The 6079-nt window shown below is 43.9% G+C and overlaps 1 long non-coding RNA gene across 1 annotated transcript in view; it reads left to right on the forward strand.

Annotated features, from left to right (window-relative positions):
* LOC114807780 overlaps positions 1–4294 on the forward strand; it is a 43817-nt gene extending 39523 nt beyond the window's left edge. Inside the window, exons 5-6 of the long non-coding RNA XR_003755851.2 lie at positions 265–362; positions 4062–4294. This is a non-coding gene — a long non-coding RNA (uncharacterized LOC114807780). The remainder of the gene's footprint in view (positions 1–264; positions 363–4061) is intronic.
* Positions 4295–6079: the final 1785 nt, after the last annotated feature.

Here is a 6079-nt window from a genome sequence, read left to right on the forward strand (position 1 = left end):
AACTGATTACATTTAATGGGACAGATTCTTCCCTTCTGCATTCATGATCAAGTAGTAAAGCCCCCTCTCCAACCTCTCCCATTCATCCCTCAACTAAACTTACAAATGGAGCAAAGAGAGAATTACTCTAGTTACCAGCAACCTATATAGCTGCTAGAATAGGATTGGATCTCGTCCACTGAAAACCTCTTTAAAGGCATGTATGCTTAGCCATGACGTGGACCGGTGAATTGCCACTTATTTCACAATTGTGATTCCTCTTAGGTACTGGGTGCTTAGGAAAATGAGTTTCACAAAGGATTATCATCATTGTGAACTAGGACCGATTTATCTGGCGAAGTATTCCAAGAGGAGCAGATAAGGTACTGCAGGACCTCATTGCCTCATCCACTGTCTAAGATGTTTTACACTATTTTAGTTTCTGACATAGGGACCTTGGTGCAGAGGGGCGGGGTTAAAATAATAAAAGTAATGACCGTATTTGTTAAGTATTTACTATGTGTCAATCACTGTTCTAAGCACTGGGGTAGATTCCACCTAATCAGGTTGGACACAGTCCCTGTTCCCCATAGGGCTCACAGTCTTATCCCCATTTTGCAGATGAAGTAACTGAGGCCCAGAGAATAATAATAATGGTGGTATTTGTTAAGCACTTACTTTGTGCCAAGCATTGTTCTAAGTGCAGGGGTAGACATAAGGTGATCAGGTTGTCCCACGTGGGGCTCACAGTCTCGATCCCCATTTTACAGAAGAGGTAGCTGAGGCAGAGAGAAGTTAAGTGACTTGCCCAAAGTCACACAGCTGACAAATGGCAGACCTGGGATTAGAACCCACGACCTCTGACTCCCAAGCCCGGTCTCTTTCCAATAAGCCACACTGCTTCTCAAAAAGAAATTAATAATAATGATGGTATTTGTTAAGTGCTTACTATGTGCCAAGCACTGTTCTCAGCACTGGGGTAAATACAGGTTAATCATGTTGTCTCACATGGGATTCACACTTTTAATCTCCATTTTAAAGTTGAGTAACTGAGGCACAGAGAAGTGAAGTGACTTGCCCAAAGATCTCACAGCCGATAGGTGGCAGAGCCAGAATTAGAACCCATGACCTACTGACTCCCAGCCCCTGCTCTATCCACTACACCACAGGCTGTGAGAGGGAGGTAGGACAGCATGGCTTGGGAGTCAGAGGTCATGGGTTCTAATCCTGGTTCCGCTATTTGTCAGATGTGTGACTTTAGGCAAGTCACAACTTCTCTGTGCCTCAGTTACCTCATCTGTAAAATAGGGATTAAGACTGTGAACCCACCTGGAACAACCTGATTACCTCGTATCTACCCAGTGCTTAGAACAGTGCTTGGCACATAGTAAGCACTTAATAAATACCAAAATTATTATTATTATTATGGTGAACCTGGCTTCTATCTCTTCTGGAGAGGCCTCGCTGTCTCTCTCCACTGATACAACCCCTCCTGGAGCCCTTTCCTCCAGTTCTCCTCTGTCTCCCAGGGGGGCAGTGGTGGCCCTGGGGTTCAGGTTCACCTCGACCAGACCCTTGGGGACATAATCTTTGGCACCCAGGCCCGATATAGAGGGGACAGGAGAGATCTGGTCTACCCCAACTCTAGCAGGGTCCTGGCCCGACGGAGTGACTGAGAGGGGATCCAGCTTTCCCTGACTCAGTGAGGGCAGGAAAGTGGATGCCAGGCCATCCAGCAGAGAGAGGCCATCACTTTCCAGGCTTCCCAGTTGGGACTTTGGGGTCACGGGGTCATGGGGTCCCTGGGGGTGGCAGGGCCAGGACTATGATGTCCCAATCAGGGGTGCTCCCCTTTTTGAGGCCTCCCCATCTACCCAGTAGAACACCTCACCCAAGAGCCGGAACACAGCATTGTGAGGCTCATGGGGAAGGAGGCTCCCCCCTTTCCCTCTGCTCTCCCCCCTTTCCCTCTGCTCCTCCCCCTCTCCCGTCCCATCCCCTCAGCACTGTACTCGCCCACTCAACTGTATATATCTTTATCACCCTATTTATTTTGTTTAATGAGATGTGCATCACCCTGATTCTATTTATTTGCTATTGTTTTAATGAAATGTTCTTCCCCTTGACTATTGTTCTTGTCTGTAGGTCTCCCCCGATTAGACTGTAAGCCCGTCAAAGGGCAGGGACTGTCTCTACCTGTTGCCGATTTGTACATTCCAAGTGCTTAGTACAGTGCTCTGCACAGAGTAAGCGCTCAATAAATACTATTGAATGAATGAATTAATTTTTTCAGAAACATCCTCTCTGTCCCCCAAGTCTCTGTGTCCCACTATGATTTCACTGCCTCGGAAGATTGGCAGATCTTCCGGTCAATCAGATCTTGTCTACGGGCACCAATCAGAGGACATGGATCATGAGCTCATCATAAATCAACCCCTCAACCAGTTGGAAGATGATTAGATGAGGGTGCCCAAGGATAATTATAATCGATTCAATAGTACTTTAGGCAATTCACACTTGTATCTCATACCTCATACCTGAACAATGCACTGGAATGAGGAGCAGTGTGGCATTATGGAAAGAGCACAGGACTGGGATTCAATAGATTCATTCAGTCATATTTACTAAGCGCTTACTGTGGGCAGAGCCCTGTACTAAGCACTTGGGAAAGTAGGATACAACAAGAAACAGTGACATTTCCTGCCCATAATGAGCTCACAGTCTAGAGAGGTGAGACAGAAATCAATACAAATAAAGAAAATTCCAGATCTGGAATCTAATCCCGGCTCTGCTATTTGCTCACTGAGTGACCTTGGGTAAGTCACTTAATAGCTCTGTGCGTCTGTTTCCTCATCTGTAAAAAGGAAAGGGAATACCTGTTCTCCCTCTCCCTTAGACTTGAGCCCCATGTGGGATAGGGTCTGTTCCTGACCTGATTGCATTGTATTGACCCCAGAGTTTAGCACAGCGCTTGGCAAATAGTAAGTGCTTAATTGATATCAGTGTTATTCTTAACAGCATTACTGTAAAACGGCACTCCTTCCTGGCAAAATTCTGCATCCTTTCTGGCCAATAATAATAATAATGTTGGTATTTGTTAAGCGCTTACTATGTGCCGAGCACTGTTCTAAGCGCTGGGGTAGACATAGGGGAATCAGGTTGTCCCACGTGGGGCTCACAGTCTTCATCCCCATTTTACAGATGAGGGAACTGAGGCACAGAGAAGTTATTGCCCACAGTCACACAGCCGACAAGTGGCAGAGCTGGGATTCGAACTCATGAGCCCTGACTCCAAAGCCCATGCTCTTTCCACTGAGCCACGCTGCTTAGACACTTATTATGAGCCAGGCACCTTTCTACCTTCTGCTCTAGAGTAATGAAAATAATAATGATGGCATATATTAAGCACTCACTATTTACTAAATACATCTAATGGGACTTTTGTCAAACAGAAATATTCCATCAACTTCATCTGTTACATCCCTAGAAAAATTGTAATCTGTGGTCATGGCAGTTTTTTTCAAATGGAAATCTTCATATAGGTACTTTATATGAGTAGAACAGGGAGATCGAGGACTATAATCTCTGTAGCCTGGAATGCTTCTAGTAGACCTGGGTTCTAAGCCTGGCTCTGCTACTTGTCTACTGTGTGACCTTGGGCAAGTCACTTAACTTCTTTGTGTGTCAAACTGCAAAATGGGGATGCAATACCTGTTCTTCCTCCTACTTGACTGAGAGCTCCAGGTTGGGCAGAACTGTATCCAGACTGATTAATTTGTATCTACCCCAGAATTTAGAACAGTGCTTGACACATAGTAAGTGCTTAACAAATACCACACGCACACACATACACAATATGGATCTGGACACACTGGGACACTCTGCTTTGCCAGAATGAAGGCCAGAAAAAGAGAAGCAAGGCAGGAAGCATCAGTGAATATTTCCAACATTTAGAAAGGTCACAAGTTTGTGGTTGCAAAACCACAGACTAGTAATCTACTGTAGCTTTGGTTGTTGATGATTTATTGCTTGTGCTAATTTTATTCCATTCTTCTCTTTTTTCTCTCTGTGTCTTTTGCTAGGATTTTATGTGTCTTTGTGTCTTTTGCTTTCAGAACTAAGATCCCCGTGTATGGGACTGCAGCTGATTCAGTATCCTAGTGCTTTAAGTAGCGTATCTTCAGTGCTTTGAAAACCATGAGTATTCAGCTAACCGGATCATCTTCTTCAGCTAACCAGACCATCTTCCCCTGAGAATCAGCAGCAGTAGCAGCAGCAGCACATATTATGTGCAGAGCCCTGTAATGAGGGCTTGGGAGAGTATTATATAATAGTGTTGGCAAATATGTTCCCTGCCTACCACGAGCTTACAGCCTAAACGGGGAGACAGACATCTACATAAATAATATAGAATTTATAACAAAGTTAGGTACATGAGTGATCCAATTAATCATTCAGTGGTATTTATTGAAAGCATACTGTGGGCAGGTCATTGTACTAAGCTCTTGAGAGAGTACAGAACAAGAGATTTAGTAGACACATTCCCTGTCCACAAGGAGTTTACGATCTGTGACTGCCAATTTTTCTCTGCATTAAACAGAACTCCTCCCTAAGCTCTTCACCAGCTGCCTCTGTCTTACCTTTCTACTGTTCTCTCTCACTCTGTACCAACTCATACTCTTCCCTCCTCCCAAACTAACTTACCAACTGTACCTCCCTCTCAACACCCTCTTCCACCTATTTGACCCATTCTCTTTGCCTGGATTCTCTCCTGTTTCAAAAAAGCTGGGTCACCTCCCTCCTTACCTTCAGAGGCCTCCTCAAAACTAATTTCCTCCAAGAGGCCATTTTTATGGTATTTGTTAATTGCTTGCTACTTGCCAGTTACTGCATTAAGTGCTGGGGTGGATAGAAGATAACCAGGTTGGATATAGTGTCCCACATGGGGCTCACAGTCTTAATCGCATTTTACAGATGAGGTGACTGAGGCCCAGAGAAATTAAGTGATTCGCTCAAGGCCACAAAGCAGAAAAGTGGCAGAGCTGGAATTAGAATCCAGGTCCTCTGACGACCAGACCTGGGCTCTTTCCACTAGGTCACACTGCCTTCCCCAAGTATTTTCTGCCGTCCTTGGAATGTTAGTGTCTCAACCAGTATTGGTCTTTAAAGAACTTAGTATAGTGCTTTGGACACAGAAAGCGCTCTGTAAAAGACACTGATTGATCACATTTATTTGTTCATTTAATTTGGCTCTTTTTCCTGTTTACAACCTCATTTATGCTTATTCTATTATTTCCACTGAATCCATATAATTTTATCTATTTCCCTCATTAAATTTAAGCTCTCCAACAGAGTAGATTTTGTCTGCTACTTTTAATGCATTTTGCCAGTTGCGTAGTACAGACCTTTGCCCACAATATGGGCTCAATAAGTACTAATGAATGAGTTGATAGGTGTAATAAATAATGACTAATAGTAATAAAAATTAGTATTGTTGTAATAAATGAGTAGTGTAATAAATACATAATAATAATCTCTATATAGAGAGAAGGAAAGCATGCATTTTAGGAGATTTTGAAAAATTTCTGTCAGTTGACTGTCACTTCCAATTTCCATTTCAAGATTGGCTAGCAGATGTGAACTAGAGTCACGTCTCTTTCTGCAGACCTGGGATTGGGTTGCCATCTTTACTGTAGCCACAAAGGGCTAGCTCAGCCCAGAACCTTGGCTCTGTTTCCTTACCCTAAAATGGGGAGTCAAAGTGTGTAATGCCAGGCGCAAAACCAGAGGCAGCCAGGCTTCAGTTCGTTGATCAGGAAGCTGAGCTTAATCAAACGCAGCAGGAGCTGGGCGGAATGGCAGGGACTGGAAGGGCATTGCCTGGGATTGCAAAAGTAGCAACTGCCACTTGAGAGAACTACCCAAATGTCATGATGTAGTCAGTGGCTAGCTGGTACTTATCCTGGGGGAAAAAGTATGTGTATGTATATGTGTGTCTGCCTGTCTGTCTGTCCATGGAAAAAGGGAAGAAAAAGACAATCACATTTTTATTTTGGGTCCTAGGAAAACTAAAGTAAATATAAAATCAGTGATACCTTCA

This window comes from Ornithorhynchus anatinus, chromosome 1, assembly GCF_004115215.2.
Source record: "Ornithorhynchus anatinus isolate Pmale09 chromosome 1, mOrnAna1.pri.v4, whole genome shotgun sequence".
NCBI classification, from domain to species: Eukaryota; Metazoa; Chordata; class Mammalia; order Monotremata; family Ornithorhynchidae; genus Ornithorhynchus; species Ornithorhynchus anatinus.